Here is a 22,669-nt window from a genome sequence, read left to right as displayed (position 1 = left end):
ACTGCATGTTGGAGGTAAGAAAGGAAGATGGGAGAGGTTCTCTCTCCCGGGTGATTCCATATTCTCCACTCTTTAAGAGACATAATTCATATGGTGGCAGCAAGAAAAACAAGCATTTGCAATGCAATAGGTCTCACATTCACGCAAGTTGTAGCTATTGGCATTGTAAATGACAATGCCTTTTATTTTTGGTTGAGGTTTTAAAACATAAATAAAAGTCATTGGCATTTACAATGCTAATAGCTTAAACTGTTGCAAATGCGAGACCCGTTGCATTGTAATAAAGGGCCTTCTCGACCACTTGTTAGATTGTAAATATCAGAGGAAGAGACCGGAATGCGACGTCATCAAAGTAGTGATAAATAGTGCAGTGAAGAAGATGTGTAAATGTTGTAAATTACACAGACATATGATCCAAGCTATAAACACTAACAAAGTGCACCAACTGCTTTCACTCTGTGATTACACTATCGCAGCTCAGGAGGAAGTGCGGGGGGGGGCTATTTTCTGCCCTCTCCATGATTTGAGTGTGCAGTGTGGCATTGAGTAATGTCATAGCTATCTTTCGCCTAATAAAAACACTCCAGCTGTAGTAGGACCCTGGCTTCACCTCCTGGTGCAGGGCGGCCTGTGCTTTATTGCAGATAAGAAGGAGGGAGGGAGGGATGGTCTCAGCTGCAGCTCTGGCTTCGAACAGTGCCCCTGCTATTACTAGTGAGCCAGAGGCACTGAGGTGGTGGTATTGGTATTGGTGGTGGTGGTATTGGTGGTGGTGGTAGTGGTGGTGGTATTGGTGGTGGTGGTATTGGTGGTGGTTGTGGTATTTGTGGTATTGGTATTGGTGGTGGTTGTATTGGTGACAGTGGTATTGGTATCGGTGGTACTGTTAATGGTGGTGACGGTATTGGTATTGGTGGTTGTGGTATTGGTATTGGTCGTGGTGGTATTGGTATTGATGGTATTGATGACAGTGGTATTGGTGGTGGTGGTACTGGTATTGGGGGTGGCGGTATTGGTGGTGGTATTGGAGGTGGTGTTGGTATTGGTGGTGGTGGTGGTGTATTGGTGGTGGTGGTATTGGTGGTATTAGTGGTGGTGGTATTGGTGGTGGTATTGGTATTGATGGTGGTATTGGTGGTGGTATTGGTACTGGTGGTGGAGGTGGTATTGGCATTTGTGATGGTATTGGTGGTGGTGGTATTGGCGGTATTGGTGTTATTGGTAGTGGCGGTATTGGTGGTGGTGTATTGATGGTGGTGGTATTGGTGGTATTAGTGGTGGTGGTGGCAGTGGTATTGTTGGTGGTATTGGTATTGATGGTGGTATTGGTGGTGGTGTTGGTATTGGTACTGGTGGTGGAGGTGGTATTGGTATTGGTGGTGGTCGTCGTATTGGTGGTATTGGTGGTGGTGGTATTGGTGGTGGTGGTGGTGGTGGTATTGGTGTTATTGGTAGTGGTGGTATTGGTGGTGGTAGTGGTGGTGGTATTGGTGGTGTTGGTGGGCCTGGTGGTGGTGGTGTTGGTTGTGGTATTAGTGGTGGTATTGGTGGTGATGGTGGTATTGGTGGTGGTGTTGGTGGTAGTGGTATTGGTGGTATTGGTGGTGGTGGCATTGGTATTGGTGGTGGTGGTATTGGTGGTGGTATTGGTGGTGGTGGTATTGGTGGTGGTATTGGCATTGGCGGTGGTATTGGTGTTGGTGGTATTGGAATTCTGGTGGTGGTATTGGTATTGGAAGTGGTGGTATTGGTGGTGGTATTGGGATTGGTGGTGGTATTGGTGGTGATATTTGATTGGTGGTGGTGGCATTGGTGGTGGTGGTATTGGTGGTCATGGTGGTATTGGTGGTGGTGGTATTGGTGGTAGTGGTGGTATTGGTGGTGGTATTGATGGTGTTGGTATTGGTGATGGTATTGGTGGTGGTGGCATTGGTGGTGGTGGTATTGGTAGGGGTGGTGGTATTGATGGTGGTGGTATAGGTGGTGGTGGGATTGGTGGTGGTGGTGGTATTGATGGGAGTGGTGGTGGTAGTGGTTGGGGTATTGGTGGTGGTGATATTGGTGGTGGTGGTATTGGTGATAGTGGTATTGGTGGTGGTGGTGGTATTGGTGGTGGTTTTGGTGGTGGTGGTGGTATTGATGGTGGTATTGGTTGTGCTGACGATGGTGGTGTTATTGGTGGTATTGGCAGTGGTGGAGGTGGTGGTATTGATGGTGGTGGTGGTGGTATTAGTGGTGATGGTATTGGTGGTATTGGTGGTGGTGGTATTGGTGGTTGTGGTGGTAGTAGTATTGGTGGTTGTATTGGTGGTTGTGGAGGTGGTGGTATTGATGGTGGTGGTGGTATTGGTGGTTGTGGTACTGGTGATGGTATTGGTGGTGGTATTGGTGTTGGTGGTGGTATTGGAGGTGGTGGTGGTATTTGTGGCAGTATTGGTGGTGGTGGTATTGGTAGAGGCAGTGGTATTCGTGGTGGTGGTATAGGTGGTGGTGGTGGTATTGGTGGTAGTATTGGCGGTGGTAGTGGGAGTGGTGGTATTGGTGGAGGTGGTGGTATTGATGGTGATGGTATTGGTGGTGATATTGGTGGGGTGGTATTGGTGGTGGTGGTGGTGGTATTGGTGGTGGTGGTGTTGTTAATAAAACAGGCTTTTGAAAACAACCCGTCAGGTGGCTTTAGTACAGATGACACGTAACACAGATGTGCTGTTGTCAGCTTCAGCCCATTAGCACAGAATTATTTGCTACCTGAAATTCACATGACTTAATTCGCTAATCATTTCTAAAACCATTTTACTTGGGGGCTTGAAACAGACACGGGATAATGCCGGGTTAAAGTGATTGAAAGCAGGCGCCCGTGTTACGGGGACGGTTGTGCTTCTTAAAAAAACACAAGTGGTTTCAGCTAAAGCAGCGCATGTCCAGCCTGAAGTGAGAGAAACTCAATAAAGTAAATAGTGCTTAAAGACTAAATAACAGGTCCCATGTAACAACTGAAGTAAAAGGGACAGTGGCCATGGGAGGGTACAAATGAAGACAAGGCCGTACTAAGGAGGGACTAACAAGCCTATTAACGAATCCGAAGACAGCATTTATGAAAGACAATGACACATGCCAATGAAAAGCATGGGAGGAGAGTTGGCGTGGCTTCTCTCCCATACTCTATTACAGCAGTCTCGCACAGCAAGCAGAGCATGCGTGCTGCCGCTAGACTCGACCTAATGACAAAGTGTGCAATGACTGTCATCTTAACAATTTGCACGTGGCCACTTTGATTACCCAGATGCACTGAACAACAACAAGGATGAATTTTGAACTGTTGTGGTGACTGAACACTATTCAAGCAATATTAAACAGATACTACAGGACAGTTTTTTAAGATTATCATGCAGATGCATATTGGAACTTGTAGGAACTTGCTTTGGTCACGTGGTGAAATGTATTTAAAGCACCTGTGGATAATTTGCACACCTCTATTTTCTTAGATCAAGGCAGTTCGCCGAAACACGTAAGGAAGGATCATTTATATGCAGCCACTTTATTAAGTAAAATAAAAGCTGTGGTGAACCAATACATACATACATACACATTTTTCAAAACTAGTGGGGCGCTCCGGTAAGCTCTTGTCTTGAAAGTTTCAGGGTGATTCGTCAAGCGGGGGCCGAGAAAAAGGGGGGTCCCAAAACAAGTTTTCCCCATGTTATTTTCCATAGGAAACTTTTGACAAAGCTACAGCCCTAACTGCTGAACAGAATTACACCAAATTTGGCAAAAAAGGTAGGTCTTGGTTCAGAAAGATCCCTTTTTGTTAAATGGTGTAAACCTATTCAGTAGTTCCTGAGAAATTAGAAAAAGAAAAAGTTTCAATATCTATGGCCACGGTGGATTCGCGAACCCTCCCGAGCACGAGCTTCACTCTGATTGGCTGCCAACACTCCAAACCAGGAACTGTTGCCAGCCATTTTGTGACTCGGTAGACCCGAGCCAGAATGAAACTGTAAAAAAAAGGATATAAAACAAGAAAAGGGGGCAGGGTAGGAACACCCTGACCCCCTAGGCCTGCTCTGGGGGTCACACAAGGACCCAAAGACTCCGGATGAAAGAAAAAAAAAATGGAGTGTGGGGTTATTAAATAATGGGTGGGGTGCTCGGGTGCTCCCCCAAGCCCCGGGGATTACCACCTCCCCCAGGCAATACAAATTGAAATTCGGGGGTCCGTTATGGACCCCCAAACCCCAGGGACCACCACCTCTCCAGGGCTTTGCTATGGTAGGGAGGAGCCCTTAATGGTCCAGGGGACCGCCACCCCCCAGGGCAGGCTCCTGCAATGTCCCGGGGTGCCCACCCCCAGGACATTGCTGTTTGGTATGACAGGGCGGGAGCACGGCTTCCGCCCTGTCAAAGCAAACTCTGCTTTGCTTGATTGAAGCAAGAGCAGGGAAACCTGCTCTTGGTTCAATCAAGCAAACCAGTATTGCTTTTCAACAAAGGGAGCTGCACGTCAGCAGATCCCCTTTTGGAAAAGCAGTGCCAGCTCCCACAGGAGGCGGGGAGCCGGTGTGACCGTGGGGGCATTGGCGCTCCCCCCACAGCCCCCAACCGTGAGCATCAGCAAGGCCCCTGGTGTGAGCGCAATGGGTGCGCGGCTCCTGGTGTGAACGCGATAGGTGCGTGGCTCTCGTGTGGCCCCTGGTGTGAACGCGATGGGTGCGCGGCTCCCAGCACGGCCCCCTGGTGTGAACGCGATGGGCGCCCCTGCTGCATTGGTCGCACAGGGTGCACGACTCCTAGCAAAAATAATCACGATTTTTTTATATTATCTAGGTTATAAGTTGGGTTATTGGGTGGCTCTAAAAAGAGCCCTTGTTTTCATTGGGAGATTGTTGTAGCTACATGTAAGTGCGGATGCAAAGCTTCAGGTTGTTGAGAAACACTCTGTTCCCTTCATCAGTTAAGTGTACTCCATCACTTCTGTAGATGCCATCCATATAGAAACGTAGATTGTTGTTATAGATGGAGGCCATCCTATGGTCTCTGAGGTAAACAGAAACAGTTTTATTGATATTTTTTCTAGCTTTCTCAATCTGAGGACAAAATTGATTGGGCCACTTCCATTTCTGTCTTTGGCATGCGTTAGAGTATGCGGAGACAGTTTGGGGGACATGCATCATCAATTCTGCAAAGGTGTCCTTCATAAGCATTTCCAGACCTACCCCAGTCAATGTGCCTAGGTCATTGCCACCACAGTGCACAATCATGAGGTCAGGGGGTTGGAGATGCAAAAAGGTTTTAACCAAAGGAATTAATTGGTGCCACTTTAATCCTCTCTGTCCAATCCATTTAATGTCTACATTTTGCAAAGCTAGGTCTTTGTCAATACCTCTGTGCTCAGCATACCTTTTGCGCCAGAAAACATAGCTGTGCCCAACAATCCACACAAAAAGCATCTTGAAGGGATGTCTGTAGGTAATCAAAAGATGTCTGTAGCTGAGGTAGTTATTTGGTAAAATGAGAGGTATCTAAAATAGTGGAAAAGATGCTGTTTAAAAAAATGTAGAGAATTAATTGGTTGTTTATGAACATTGTATACTGAAAAATAGGGTGCATGGTACTTTCTTTAAAAAGCATGTTTGTTATTGGCCAGTAAAAATGTTTGAAAGGATAAGGTCATGTTTTGCAAAGCCAACCACACTTGCTATTTGCATTTGCAACATTGTGTGGTGAACTTGTGACCTGTCAGTTAAGTTGAATGTTCCATGAACTGTTGCTATGGAAACTGGCATTAAGCAGAAGGGGTGAAGAAGTCAGTTGATAAGGGTTATTATCTGTAACCAATGGAAATGTGTTTTACAAATTGAAAAACTCAGGGAAGCAATGTAATTTGTTGCTTATGTGTATTTGTATGAAGAAAAGAGGGAAACCTTGCCATTACTGGTTTTACCTTGCTGAGTCTGGTGCATTATATTGACTGTGTGTAAAAGAAAATCCTGTCAGAGTTTGTGAGATTTTTCATTCAACAAATTTATTTGCAAGGTGAGTTATAAATTAGTGAGGCGGAGCTTCCGGCCCGGAAGGTGGAGATTTTGGCCATGGCTAGATCTCCGCCACTGGCCGGAATCCCCACCTCCAGGCCGGAAGCTCCGCCCCCGGGCCGGAAGCCCCGCCTCCGGCCCGGAAACTCCGCCTCCAGGCCGGAAGCTCCACCTCCGGGCCGGAATTTCCGGCCCGAGTGCGGACGTAAAGTTAGTAGTCGTAAATCCATTCTGTGAATACCAAAAGTAGTAAGTGCATTCTGTGAATACCAAAAGTAGTAAGTTTAGGATTTTGTCTTAAGTTAATTCTGTGAATCGGGCCCCAAGTTTCCCACGTATCCGGTGGAGCCTGATTCGTTCCCCCCACTAACTTTGATCCTTGAAAAAACAAGAGGCGCACGCCTAATTTCCAAACTGTACAGGACTTGTGCTCAGATGCTCCCTGTGGATGACTCCAAGCTTAGGCTGGAGTGGGAAACGGACACGGGAGGGCCAATCTCAGATAAACAATGGGCAAAGTGCTATGAGGCTACCAGGGACATCTCACTCATCTCACTCAACAGTCGGCATAAGTTATTACATTTTAAATTCCTTCATCGCGCCTATTTTACACCTGCCATGGCCCATAAGATTGATGCTTCCAAGCCACACACTTGTTTAAAATGTGCTTCCCTGCATGCTGTCTTCCTGCATTTGGCCTGGTCTTGTCCTCGACTACACACCTACTGGGCAGCAGTGCATGAGACCTTGGGGAAGATTATTGGTATCCCACTTGTACCCCTCCCTGAAATTGCCCTCTTGGGGTATACAATCCAGATTCCCAAGAAAGTTAGGAAGTTGGCCTCCCTTGGGCTACTGTTGGCAAAGAGGAAGGTGGCTATTCATTGGGGCAGAAAGACGTCCCCTAAACTGCAGGATTGGATGACTAGCCTGGCTTGCTGCAACACTCAGGCGGAAATATATGCCAGCCTCCTGCCATCGTCATCCCGCCCCAGAGGTATCTGGGGTCCACTGAGGGCACATCTGGATGCAGCCAAGAAGATTTCAAACTCACAGGCAGGCAGTTACATTGTGCCCGAGGGGGTGGACTGAAGATGAGGCCCGGAGACACACAGCTGTAGGATGTAGCGGTGTGGGACAGAGGGGTGGGGTAGTGCTTAGTGCGATTGCAAGACATGGACAACCTTAAGTGACCAAACAAACAGAAAAGAGGAAACAAGAAAAGAAAGAATATTATTTAAAGAAAAGACAAAATCAAGAATTAGATGAACTACAACATGTGGGAAAAAAGAAAAAGTCTTGCGGTAGGAGAACAAAATAATTTATTAAAAGACTTTCAAGGACTAGAAACAGTTTGCACAATGTAGGAAGAAGAAAGAATACCTCAAGAACAAAGAAGAATGAAATGAAAAAAGGACAAATTGATGGCAAATCACCTTCTGAAAAAACAATCTATTGTAAAAGAAGAAAGAATCAATTTGATGAAATAAGGAAACAAATGTTTCACAGTAGAGTAGTACAAGTAGTACAGCTTGAACGCGAGGGGTTACAGACTTCGGGAACAATGGGTGAAACAATAGCTTCATTATGTTTGGATGTGTTTGAGAGTGATGTAACTGCTTTTAGACCAAAATCTAATTTTACACCCAACACCCCGAAAGATGCCATAGATATATTTTCTAAACTTGTTATGAAAGATTTGAAAGAACTATCATTAGTTTCGAGTAAAACATGTCTGAAAGATGGCAGTGAATTTGAAAAAGAATATCAAGCTGTGGTAACAAAAATAAGAAATAGAAAGGATATTGTGGTCCGACAGTCGGACAAAGGGGGCAATGTGGTGCTCTGGCCCCTAGAGTCCTATAATGCAGAAGCCAAATTGCAACTAAGAGACCATAATTGTTATTTTAAAGTACCACCAAGTAATCTAGTAGAAGTAAAGCAGAAATACTTGAAGGACCTAGCCAGGTGGTGGGGATTGGGGCTCATTTCAAATGCAGAGTACCTATTTATTTATTTTATTTTTCACATTTATAGAGCGCACTGTTACCCGGAGGTGTCCTGGCGCTGATTGCCAAAGTGTGAGGGCCGAAAGATTACTGTGTGAAGAGCCACGTCTTAAGTGCTCTCCTAAAAGACAGGAGGTCAGGGAGTTGTCTGAGGTTCAGTGGCAGTGCGTTCCATGCCTTTGCTGCACCCAGGGAGAAACTCCTACCTCCCCACCGAGCCTTCCTAACTCTGGGGACAACTACCAGGCTCTGTTCAGCTGACCTCAACAATCTAGTCGGTCTGTGCCATTGGAAAAGTTGGGTCATGCAATGGGGCCCTAAGCCATGCAAAGCTTTAAATGTTACGCATAGAGATTTGAAAGTAATTCTTTTGCGAACAGGTAGCCAATGCAGCTTCGCCAAATCCCCCGATACCGAGGCAAATTTGGGTGTGCCTGTAATCAGACGCGCTGCTGCATTTTGCAGAATTTGGAGCCTATTGAGGAGCCCCTTTTGGGCATTCAGCAGTAGGCTGTTGCAATAGTCCAGACTGGACATCACCAATCCTGTCACCACTGTCTTCTTGTGCTCGTTGGCAAGAAACGGCAGCACTTTCCGGATTGTTTTTAGGGCGAAATGGGTAGCTGAGGTGATTGTATTGCTATGAGGCCTAAAGGACAGTGAATCGTCCATTAGTACGCCCAGGTTTCTAACCTTCGAGACCGGAGCTGGGGGGAGCCCATTTCCTCCGGCCACCAGCGTGGAGACCAGAGGTGTCTCTGGATCCAAAGAGTAGCACCTCAGTTTTAGCTGTATTTAATTTAAGACAATTTTCCGCCATCCAGTTACTGACTTCCCGCATGCAGCCTCTGAACCTTTCTGCCGTGCTGTCTGTTTCCCCCGGTAGCAGTGATACCACTATCTGAGTGTCATCTGCGTACGATGTTAAGTTGAAACCAAAGGATCTAATGATTGGTGCCAGGGTAGAGACATATACGTTGAAAAGAGTAGGGCTTAAGGAGGACCCCTGAGGGTAGAAGATCCAGTTATACCCATCTTGTATCTAATTCCAAAGATACATAAGAATAAGGTAACCCCGCCCGGCAGACCTATCATTTCCGCAATTGGTAGTTTGTTTGAGCCCACCTCCAGGTACCTAGACTCCTTCTTGCAAGTATTTGTAAAGGCAAGATCCAAGATACAAGGGATTTTTTTAACAAGATTGCCGATGTAGTCTGGAAAGAGTCCTAACTCCGGATCACATTGGAAGTGGTAAGCCTATACACGAGCATTGCTCATGAGGACGGTTTGCATGCAGTGAGGCATTATTTGAATACACGACCTATCAGTCTATATCAACACACAGGCATGTTAGTGGAAATGTGTAGGCTATGTTTAAACAATAACCACATCATGTTTGGAGGAGACACATATAAACAATTAAAAGGGATGGGGATGGGCACCTGCTTCGCTCCCAGCTATGCTAATTTGCATATGGGCTGGTGGGAGGAGCAGCTGCTCAAAACCAAACACAACAGAGAATGGAAAAATCATGTTGTAACTTGGATCCGATTAATTGACGATCTATTTGTTTTGTGGGATGGCTCATGGGATTCAGCAAAAAGTTTTGTCCATGACATTAATGATTATGATTTAAATCTGAGATTTACTGACCATATTAGTGAGTTCAGCGTCACATTCCTAGACCTAGAAGTGTACGTTGAAGAGGGGGTTATCCACACTCGCACCTTCAGGAAACCAACAGCAGGTAATACCATCCTGCACGCAGGCAGCTTTCATCCTCAGAGGCTCAAAATGAGTATTCCTTATGCTGAGCATCTGAGGATGAAACGCAACTGCAGTGAGGCACTAGCTTTGGATGAAGCACAAGATTAATTAACAGAAAGATTTCTCCAAAGAGGGTACAAGTCTGAAACACTGAACTAGGCACGAGAAAAAGTGGGTAAAATAGACTGGGACACATTATTGAAACCGGATCCAGAAAAAATTAAGAAAAAGAAAAAAACAACTGGGGAACAAATCAGGATGATTACTGGTTTTAACGCCTACCAGTCTAGAGTGAGAGATAGTCTGTGTAGGCATTGGTATCTGGTAAAAATGACCCAATTTTGAGTGGTTCAATATCCCGTAGACCCTTAATCACTTTTAATTAGGCAAAGTCAATGAGGAAGGACTTGTTCAATATCAGTCCAGAAGTAAACAGAAAGGAAGGCTGGTTAAAACCAAGCCCTGGCTTCCATAAGTGCTTTAAATGTAAAGCGTGCAAAATTGGTCAAAATGAAAAACAGGTAATTTCACCACTAATCAATAAACCATGGGAAATCAGATGTTCACTAAATTGTAAGAGTGACTACGTTGTGTATATTCTACAATGCAGATGTCCAAATATATATGTTGTAAGCACGATCCATATGGTGCACATTCGTATTTTACAGCACCTGAGAGCAGTGAAAAATAATGATAAAAGCTATGTGGTTGCACGACATATCAATGAGATACACAATGGTAACATTAATTCCCTGACATATTTTGCGATAGACCAAGTACTGAAAGCCAGAAGAGGGGGAAATCGAGAGAGTAAACTACGCAAATTAGAGTCGAAGTACATCTTCAAAAAATCCCACTGGACTAAACGCTGAAGAAGGTCTGCATGTTCATTTAATCTATGAGATGTATCCATTGCAGTTTTTTTATGGTGTATTTTTAAGGTAGCAGAGTGAATAAAAGAAAAAAATGGGTAGTGGAGACAGACTGTACGTAGATGCAAAATGCAGTAACAAGAGAACTAAAATGAAAAGAAAATAGAATGATGGATTGAGTAGTTTAAAGTAAACCTATAAATGGAGGTTTTCAAGTTCAAAATAAAGGTTATGGAAAGTGAATGATAATCATTGAAGTACCCTCAATAGACAGAGTAAGGTGGCGCATTTGCACTTTGATTTCCAGTACTGTAAAGCAACTTTGCATTTTATTGCATAACATTTGCACATATGAATGCACTCGCACTTTCTGATGTAATTTTTGCACTATTGCTGAGATTATGAAATGAGAGTACTGAATTGAAGTATTTGCACTTTCAATTGAATTTTAGATACATCAGGATTGAAAACTGAAAATATCGGATATCAGTCAAGATTAATTTAATGGACTTGCAAAAAACTTGATGAATAGCACTTGCACTTTCTAAGTTACTGTATGCTGGAACTTGATTTTACTGATTTTCTTTTTCTTTTTTGATTTAACATGTTCGTATTGATAAAGTAAACTTTGACAAGGTAGGAAGTTTAATGCACAAGAGGGTAACAACATGTAATGAATGGGTTTTATGTTATTTCATGCAATTTTAATGAGATAAGTAAGAGAAAACGATTGATTAAGATGGTCCCACATTGAAAAAACCATTGATGAGAAGTATAATTTATGAAAATAAGGAATATCTGGCACCTGCCCGTGAGAAGTGGGACTATATAGAATTTGGATAACGTCATAGCGCTTTTATATCTGGCAACCAAGGCAACTGGGACCACCACCCCTCCATTATATGCATGTTTTGTGGATTACAGTGCCGTCTTTGATGGGGTTGATTGAAATATACTGTGGGCAAAATTGGTTAAATGGGGAATACCGAGGAAACTCCTTGCGGCCATTTTATCACTCTACAGTGGCACCTGGGTGCGTGTAAAGATCACAAGCGCATGTGCTACAGCCAAGATCTTCATGAATAGGGGGCTAAAACAGGGCTGTGTGATCGCCCCCACCCTGTTCAACCTATATACCGCAGACCTGGGAGAGGCACTCTTAAAAACTAATATCTTCCCTCCAACAATGGGTCACCTAAGACTGCAGATTATGCAATACGCGGACGATCTTGTTTTATTGGATCAAACAAAAATAGGTATGGAAAGGGCATTAGAGACGCTGCACCATTATAATATGGAAAATAAACTTATAGCTATTGCATCAAAGATAAAAGTGATGATCTTTGGCCACAAGCTAAAAAAGTTATCATTGGTATTGCAGCTGGGCCCTTTAAGGATAGCCACGACAAAGAGCTACACCTACCTGGGAGTTCAATTTGCAGATACCGGTAGACCAGTACTGCAGGTTAAAGCATTGGAGGCAAAAGCAGCCAAACTTACATATGGCTTATGTAAATTACATCACAAGCTTGTAAGCCACTCGACGGAGAGGATACGACGCGTAATACAAGCCAAGCTAATGTCTACACTCAGCTACGGCCACCCTGCCTTCCCGGGTTTGCTGACCAAAAAACTGGAGGGCTCATATTTAATGGCTTATAGAAAAGTTTTCAAGCTCCCATACTCGACTAGGCGTTCACTGATCTGTGTAGAGTTTAACATCACAGCAATGGACATTGAATGCAAAAAATAAATAATTAAATTCCACCACAACGTGACTAATGCATGTCCGGGCACAATCAGGGCGGCGCTACAGGTGGTTTTTACAGACAATAACAGTCGCTGGGCGAGGTATTACTTGAAGGCTAAAAAAACATTGGGATTACCAGCCGATCTTTTAACAGACATACCACTAACAAAGTTTAGTCTAAAGAACCTGCTGAAAAAGTGTGGCAAGACCACTTTGAGGCAACAAGACATTGAACGGATCAGATCTGTCCAGGGTGCAGAGGGACTTATCAACTCACATGAAATAACTGCATGCCAGCCCTACCTAAAAGCAGGACTGGGAAGGCATGCTCTACAAATTGTTATGATGACGAGGCTTTTAACTTTGCCAATTCAAGACTTTAGAGCTCATTGGAAAAATTGGTTGTCAAGTGGGACTGGATGCTGTTTGTGCCAATACCACACAGAATCTGCTGAGCACGTCATTTGCTGCTGTCCAGCTCTGCAGTCCCCAAGGCGTTTGTATTTAAGAACCATGTTCATTCAGCATGGAGTAAGAACATGCAAGGAGGCCTCAAGGCATATGTACACCACCATAGTCCCGATGGAGCTCACACGAATTGGGAAGTTTTATGCGGCTGCTGGTATGTCTTTACGAACTGCCTGGGAACTGACACTAAAATAACTTATGATTCACGGAACACCTGCACTCGCTCTTGCTCAGTATCGCCCTCTTAACACTACTACTGTCTATATGAACTTTTACTAGTTACAGGACATTTAATAGACCTAGGGATGTAGCTTTGTACACTCTTTGCATGTAATACCAAACATCTGTTTTAATTCTAAATGTACCTTTTCTCACACAAAGTTATTTGCTCTCTGGAGACTACGATTGCATTTTGCATCTTAAACCCTCATCAGAGTTTATTCATTTTATCTTTACCTTCTTCTTAACTTGTATTTATCTGTTCTGCTTTTGTAAAGGATTTTAAGTAATTATACAATAAAGCTGACTATAGAAGTTGTGCATAATGTAATGTTTAAAAAGGATATGAATCGTTTTTTAATGACAATGAAATTTTAGAGTACTTCCTCTATTTTCTATTGACAGTTTGTCTTCACTGTTTATGGGAAATTGATTGTGTCATGTGACCACGTCACTATGCTTTTTTAAATGAGCATTAATAATGGAGACTGTTGTGCGAACAAGGCAGGTGTGCCGAAAAGCGTTGCAGCGTCAAAGGAATAAAGCAGAGATTAAATTGCTTCGTGACACCTGTGTCGGTGTCTGATTCTTGATGGAGATTCGGCGTTGGTGTTTAAGATTTATTAAAAGATGGCAAGAAATCAGCATTTTATAAAAAGAAAAAACAGATTGAAACTATAGTTGAAAAGGCTTTTGAATTAAAAAGGAAATTATTCATTTTAGTTTTAAAGAGAATGCGATCATTGGATAAGCCAATGTATTTTATGAAGGACAAAGGTAGAAAGAAGAGACTAATTCACAGAACTAACTTTTGTGATTTTATTTGGGTGAATGGAAGCGCACTTCAAGTTCAGAGCCTTTTTTTAATGAAGAGAGCTATTTTCAGAGCAATACATTAATTCACGCAGCTGATACCAGTGGTCGTGCTTATGAAATGAAAAACGGTTCTGCAATTGAAAAAGAAAAGATGGTTCCTAGAAGTGTAGAAGAAGTGATAGCTGACGAAGTGCTAGGGAGACGTACTAAAGCCCCAGTGTATACTTGGGATTGTAGTAGTATTTGTAGTATACAACAGGAGTCTGTTGATATTTTACGTAATTTCTTAGGAGAGTATAGTAAAAAAAAGTGTTAAACAAAAGATTAAGATGCTACATGGACTAGATCCTTGCAAAGTGAGAAAAAATACTGGTTTGCAGGGTCATTCTCTGGCTTGTCTTTCTAGAAAAGTGTGGAAAAGTGTTTTTCATCATTTGAGAAAGTTAGCAGAACATCACTCTCAAATGCGGAAGATAGTAAGAAGATTGTACTACGCAAAAAGTTTAGCAATAATTTTAAGTGATTTAAACAGTGCTCTTTTGCATGGGCCAGTATCAGATGTAAAAAAAAGTTTGTGATGAAATAGAGTTTTGTTACTTTAGTCCTGAACAAGAGTGTAGAGAAAGTGAGACATTGATAGAAGTAGGGGTTGAAGAAGACGTGGAAGATAGTAGTACTGAGATGTTTGAAGAAGAAATTACAAAGTTTGAGGTAATTTGTTGTGCAAGACCAAATTATGTTTGTATTTGTTGTCGACGCACTCACTATAAAAATCAAACTAGGAATGTTGATCTGTATTTAAAAAGTGAAAAAGAAAACAATGATAAGTGGAAGGAATTTGCAACTTATTTGTTGGTAGAAGATTGCTTTGATTTGGGTAGTGATCAATGTATTTGTAAATATTGTTATACCAAATTAAAAGATAACAAAATGCCAGCTAGAGCTGTACATAATAATCTTGTGTCGGTAGGTATTCCTCCAGAGCTGGTAGATTTAAATACTTATGAGTCCATTCTGATTTAATCTGTGCACCCGTTTCAGGCTATTGTTCATATGGAGCCTAAAACAGGTAAGTTGCCTCCCACAGATTTACAAAGAGGATTAAAAGGAAGAGTTGTGTATTTACATTTAGAAAAATATTGAAACTATTGGTGTTGAGAAAGAGGAAACTGAACCTGTAGTTATTCTAGTTAATGGTGTTCCTACGAAGAGTCGAAAAATATGGCAAGAATTAGTAGATGTTAGCAAAGTGGAAAAGGCTACGTATATATCTCATAAAGAACCATGATTACTACAAAAATGTGTATGCGGAAGAAGAAGAAATAGTTTTAGGAGATGATGGCAAAATTTCAAGTGGCCAAATTGAAAAAGTGGACATGTCCAAAAGTGAAGAAATGTATGAAAATCATAGTGTACATCCTTTACATTCAAAGGAAGTGATTGGAAATACTATTGAAATATTCCAAATAAAGAAAGCGAAGGGGACTCCCATGAGTGTTTGGGAAAAAAGCTTGTTGTTTTCCACAGCTCTTCCCCACTGGAAAACGTGGACGATATGACGAACGACCAGTACATATTCCCGCATCTGAATATCGGAAACAAGATTTTACTCAGAAGATCCAAGATTTCGACAATGTATTCCAAATATATTTCATCTTTTGTTTGAAAGTGACTTGTCTGGACTTTCATACGCAGACAACCACATATTAAAAACAGGAGTTCAAAATGTTTCTGCAAAGGAACTCATGGACAAAGTACATCAGAGAGATGATCATTTAGAATCACAATTGATTAATTTGATGGCGTGTCAACGTAGTACTAATGAGTATTGGTATCTTTGTCATGGAGAACTTAAATGTATGTTAAGGAACTTAGGAACCCCTACGTGGTTTGTTACGCTAAGCTGTGCTGAATACGCATGGGACGATTTACTTGAATTTCTTTGAGAAGCAAATTCAAATATTAAAAACATTGAATTCAAGACACCTGGACAACTGTGTTCCTTGGATCCTGTAAATGTGTGCAGATATTTTAATCATAGGTTTCAAGCTATGATATCTTTTATCTGCAATAAAAACAATGCTCCTCTTGGAGAAAGGAGTATCAAGCTAGAGGTGCTCCTCATATACATATGCTTTTATCGATCAAGCATGCACCCAAATTTGGAACTGATTCAGATGAGACTGTTTTATCTTTTATTGAAGACTATGTTACATGCGCTATACCAAAAACAAGAGAACAAAACACCTTAAGACAACAAGTTTTAAGGTTTCAAACTCATCGATGTGGCAAATACTGTCGACGGAAATACAAGTCAATGGAAAAGTTTTATACCAAATGTCGTTTTAGATTTCTACATCCAGTAATATCCAAAGGAAGAGTCAACAGTTTCATGTCAGCAGTGAGGCATACTATCGCTAGAAAATCTCCCAAAATATTTACAATTTTAAAAGAAGTGAACAATCAAAGTATAATAATGATTATAATCCAGTGATTTTGTCGATGTGGAATGCTAATATGGATATCCAGTATGTTGCGGATAATTCCATTGAAGTTGCTTGGTATGTAACATCATACATAACAAAATCTGAAAAGACGGAGTTGAAAGAAATGTGAGAAGAAATTTCCCAAGAGAAGAGTCTTAGTAAGAAATTGTACAACCTTATTTTGAAGATGCTGTCCCATCGAGAGATTGGATCCTACGAATGTTCGGATTGTTGTCCTCTTCGAGTTTATATTCAAATTCAAGAGGCATCATTTGGGTTAGTCTAGTTCTTGCTGCAACACGAAATCGAGTACTTAAATCTACACAAGAAATCGAATATTTAGCATTAAATGAACCGGAAAGCACAGATATTGTTAAAACAAACATGTTGGATATGTACTATCCAAATAGAAGTCCCCATCTTGAAAACATATGTCTCTATGAAGTACTGCAATATTACAGCTTTAAGAGAAATATTACAGAGAACATAAATGAAGAAAAATATGCAGTGATTGGTTCAGAAGGATGTTTGGTGAAACATAGTAAAGGAAATCGGATTAATCACAGGAAACTGAGTTGTGATACACCTGATAAAAGGGAATTTTACTATTTAGCACTTCTGCAACTCTTCAAGCCTTGGCGTACTGAAATGGAATTAATTGGAGATTTTCAGTGCTATGAAGATTCTTTTAATGAATGTAAAGATAGCATTGAATGCACAGTTTTTCCAAATTATCTCCAAATGCTGAATGAAGAAATTGAACAGGAAGCTAGCATTGCAGTTGAGATTGCTTGAGACATTTCTCAAGATAGTCAAAGTTCTGCTCCACTAGTGAACATCCACTAGGACAACACATTCTTTTAAAAAAAAAAATCTTTTTATTGAACAATCAAAGAAATGGTCATTGCATACAAAAGATCGGTGTGAATTTCTGTGTTACATTGTCGTCGTCAGGCAGAAGTGTCATACAGTAAATCTCGGAACAGTACTAAAGTTATCACATTATACTCACATACATAGATCATGGCGCTGTTGGTTCGTCAAGGGAGGGAACAGTTGGGGGTTCACACACATTTCCTCGATAGTCATTCCATTTAGTCCAGAGCGCTATCCATTTTCGGGGACAGCCTCGAGCTACATATACTGTTTTCTCACGTATCATACACCAATCCATGTTCTCTTGCCATGCGTTGAGTGTTGGTGACGTTGCCGCTCCCCAGAGGCGAGCGATGTTTCGCTTAGCCACCATCTGCCCCAGTGTTACCCAGGTTTTACCCTTCGCATTTAAGTCCGTGGGCTCCCAAATACTCAGGAGACATCTTTTGGCCTCAATTTGAATTTCCGTCCCCCATACCGTGCTCATACATCTAAGGACTTTTTTCCAGGAATGTTGGATTAGCGGACACTCCCAAAGTATGTGCAGGAAAGTCCCCTCAAGACCACATTGCCTCCTACAAGCCCCGTCTGTGCTCCTGCCCATCAACACCAGTCTGTGCCCAGAAAGGTACACCCGATGGAGAATCTTTAACTGAATCAGCCTTAGCTTTGCTGAAATAGCAACTTCCTTAGGAGAAGAGAGTGCATCCTGCCATTACTTATCGTATATTTCTAGACCGTCCCTCCCCCATTTTTCCCTCAGTGTCCTAAGGGGATCAGGAGTATGATGTATGAGCTTTTTATATGTAAGGGATGTGGATTTCTCTGGCAGGTGTCCGTCTAGCAGTCCATCTTTTGAGGGGAGAGGACTCCGGAAGTACTGAACCTGCTGGGATGTTTGCCTGAAGGGAGTGCCGAACTTAAGCATATTGAAAAAATTCAGAGTCAGCCATCTCATGTGTCTGCTGTAGTGAGGCAAATGTCACCATTCCGCGTGGTCCCCAGAGGTCTCCTATGCGTGAGAGACCAATTAGATACCACTTGTCGAACCCCTTGGTACGACCCAGTGTACCCAGGCACTCAGAATCCCAGAGCGGAGTTGCAAGTGTACGTTTATTTGCCCACCCCAAGCTGCGGTTTACCGCGTGCCAGAGTTGAACCGAGTGTCTTGTTGGCCCCGTAAGGGGATATTTGCTGGGCTTGGAGTATAACGCCCTCGTGAAATCACCTCTCGGGAGAATCCACTTGTCCATGCAATATGCGGGATCATCACCACTGCAGTATGTACATTGGTTAATAGCCGAGAGGTGTGCCGCCCAATAATATTTTTTTATATCAGGGAGAGCAATTCCCCCATCATACCAACCGAGTGTTAGTTTGTGGAGCGAGATACGTGGTTTCCCGTCCCACAATAGGTCCCTTTGCGTAGTTTCAATATCTTTAAAAAACCTTGGTGTGACCAGGTCTGGGTAGTTCTGGAGGGCATATAGGAAACGTGGCAGTGCCATCATTTTAAAGAGCACTGACCGTCCTAGAGAGACAACGGGAGCGTTTTCCGGGTAGCGGTGTCCTGCTTGAATGTCTTCAAGGTTGGGAGATGGTTCCGTTCATAGCGTGTCCTGGCATCAGTGGAGATGAAAATGCCGAGGTATATGAATCCTTCTGCTACTGTCTGAATCGGGCAGCCCTTTGGCATGGAGGGAGGTTTTCCATGTAGGACGTATAATAGTGATTTGCTCCAGTTAATGGTGTAACCGGAGTTTCTCCCAAAGCTAGTGAATAGGTCTAGAACTACCCATATTGACTTTTGGGGGGAGGTGAGATAGAGGAGGATGTCGTCTGCGTATAGGGAGATCCGGTCTTCCCACCCTTCGGTCCATTTAAAACGCCGGATAGAAGAGTCTCTCCGTATCCAGGCTGCGAGCGGCTCAAGGGACAGTGCGAAGAGCAGTGGCGAGAGCGGACAGCCCTGCCTCGTTCCTCTACCGAGCGTGAACACTTCCGAGGTTTTGTTGTTTACGATCACTTGGGCCAATGGTTCCGTATAAAGGAGTCGCACCCAGCCGATGAAATTAGGGCCAAAGCCCAACTTTTTAATGACCGCCATCAGGTATGCCCATTGAAGTGTGTCGAACGTCATTGTTGCGTCTAAAGAAACTACTATTGCATCTTCCTGGATAGTGGAGCAGCGTCCCAACACTCCGTGAAGTCGACGTAGGTTAAGAGCAGTATTGCGGTGCGACATAAATCTCAATTGGTCCGGGTGGACTAGTTTACCTATTACTGGCCTGAGTCTATTTGCTAAAAGCTTCGCGAGTATCTTGGGCTCAGCGTTCAGTAAAGAAATCGGTCTGTATGAGGCACAGTCGTCTCTAGGTTTCCCCGCCTTAGGAATGGCAACCAGCGTAGCGATACGCTGGTCTCGTGGCAGCGCTCCCACCTTTCTGCTGTCTTCGAACATATACTTCAAAAAAGGTGCCAATCTGTCTGGTTTGAGCTTGTACAGCTCAATAGGTAGACCGTTCGGGCCCAAGGCTTTACCTGGCCAGAGATCCCTAATTGCCGTAGGCCAGCTCATCATTGGTGAGTGCACTCTCCAATGCCTCTCGATTGGTGTCCGAAAGAGTGGGTAGACGGATGACTTCCAGTAAGTTGGAAGAGTCTTCCTCCGGTAGTTCCGAGCCCCTTCGATACACTCGCTCAAAGTGCTCAGCGAACTCACGAACTATGTCGTGGGGTTCTGTAAGAAGCGCACCGGAACTGCTTTTTAGCTCCAATACTAGTCTCTGTGCCTTTACTCATTTGTCTAGACAGACTATCAGTTTACCCGCTTTGTACCCTAGGTCATACAAGCATCCGTCCCGGTCTCTTGCAAGGGTTTTGGCAGCGTCAGTCGCTATTGCTTTGTATTCGGCCGCCTTTATTTGTATTTGGTGAAGAGCAGCTTGATCATCGCCGTCTTTTGCTACCCCCTTAAGATGAAGGAGGTCACCTTCGATAGCGTCCAGCTGTTTTCTCTTTCCTTACGCAGCCCTGCAATTGCCAAAAGGGTGTGCCCGCTAATTACTGTTTTAAACGCTTCCCATAGGGTGGTAGGGGAAGCCACTGTACCTTCGTTTTCTTGGAAATAGTGCTCAATTTCCCGGGTAATGGTGGTTCTGGCCTCCGGACTGCGTAGGTGCCAAGGATTTATAGGTGCTATACAGCCTACCCTCCTCTCCCCGATCATGAGGTGAACCCACAGGGGGGAGTGAGGACCACACATTCCTGAAAATGAAGCAGCAATAGCCATGAGTGAAGTGGAAACAGCAATGCATCAAGCTCAGCACAATATTATGGACTAAGGAAATTTGGAAGAGCAACTAAATATTGAACAGAAAGAAATATATCAGCAAGTGACACAACAGATCGACCATGGTTTACTTCATGAAAAAAAGAATGCAACTGCACATCTTTTAAACCTATTCAAATGTATATCAGTGGTCAAGCTGGTACAGGAAAAAGTTTCTTAATTAAAGTTTTGACCAGTTATTTACAGAAAACCCCTGAATCACATTTATCTTGTGTTGTAACCGCTCCAACTGGCTTAGCTGCACACTAATGCTACCTGTTGAACTTGAAAACAAGTTGGAATATCACAAGCTTTCTGGAGAAGCTAGTTATGAAGTTTCAAGAGTACTAAAGAAAATGAAACTTCTGATAATTGATGAGGTGAGCATGGTCTCAAACTTAATGCTTGCCTTTGTGCATTTAAGAATGCAGCACATTTTAAAAACAGAGGGGTATATTCACAAGAACGTGTGATAACTACCTCAAGAGTAGCGTAACGCAACTTTTAATATCGCAGCCTATCCCGGGAAAATAACCCTGTGTCAACGTGGAATTCACAATAAGGCAGTACCATGCGATAGTCACCAGATAACGTGCCAAATCAATGCATGAAAATCAACGCCACGCCGCATAAATGCGATACGCGAACACCAAAACTGCGGTACAAAAAGTATCGAAAACCAACCACAGGCTGGCAAATCCCACACGTCTGGCGGAACAATGCACCATATAAACCACAGAAAAAATAAACCAAAAACAATCCAAAGTGCGTAGCAACAGGGATGCACCCTGACACAGCGCAGGGGCCAACTCGAACCCCACAACCCCCACAGACTACCAGCAAGGAACAACAGGTTCTGGGAAGGCCAAGGAGAAGAGGGAGAGGAAGACGGGGTGCAGACTGCAGGAAAACAAGACCAGCATCACGGAAGTGACAGAACACTACCAGCAACTGACCCACTAGCAGACCACCTGGTTTACAGTCAGAGCGCTGAGGAGGCCAATTCAGGAGGCTAATAGGCGCCAGCATGACGTGACTACCTAAACCAGGCACAAACTGGCGACAGGAGGTGGCAGTCCAACGCCACCGGGGGAGCTGAAGGAAACCCAGGCCACAGTCATCAGTGTGGAGACAGTGCAAAGTGTAGGGAGTACGGACACAGCTTGAGAGGACCTGACACAACATCAGCAGGGAGTGCAACGAACAGGGACTGGGGGGGGCGGGGGAGTGGGCACAATGGCATATATGCACAACGAGGTGTAGCACACTGCACACCCACAATCACCCAGGTCCATGGTCCCCATCCCCTTAGCACACTGCAGCACACACACATAGCACAAACAGCACACCCACATTGATGACAACGAGGAACAACGTGCATAGCCGACACTGCAGAACAGAGGACACAACTTGCTCCGCACATGCACAGAAACATGCCTACTACATCTGATGGAGCCGGAAACTGTGAAATGGAAATGTACGCGTACGACCTCACATCCGTCATGTAGACCAAATGTACACTGTCCCGCAGAAGAATCCAGCACCCCCAAACAGTCACAATGTACATTGCCATACAGTCCGCATGCAAACCTGCACAATGCGCCAACATACATGTCAACACAAAATCAATACACACCTCCCCTTCACATCGCAGAGGGACACACAACACCTTCAGCAGAGCACAGAATAAAACACATCAGTGATGCCGGAGAGGACCACCACACCGTCGACACTGACGCCCTACAACAGCACATGGATATCCCATTCAACCCCCCACCAGGACCCAGACAGCCAAGCTACTCAGAGGAGAACACCGAGCCTGCAACAGACCACACAGCAGGAAGCACCCGCAAGCACAGCTGGCTCACGACACTTCACCCACAAACACCTCGCACCCCAATGCCATGTTCCTGCATGCCAAAAGGAGGTGGCCCAACAGGTATGGATGGGGGCCGAACCCATGGAATGTGAACCAGGACACATATGTAGGTGTCTATCACCCTTCAGGGGCCTCCAACCCCCACTAAGAAGACCCACACTGCC

Source organism: Triturus cristatus, chromosome 2_2 (genome assembly GCF_964204655.1).
Source record: "Triturus cristatus chromosome 2_2, aTriCri1.1, whole genome shotgun sequence".
NCBI lineage: Eukaryota > Metazoa > Chordata > Amphibia > Caudata > Salamandridae > Triturus > Triturus cristatus.
Note: the sequence above shows the minus strand (reverse complement) of the source record.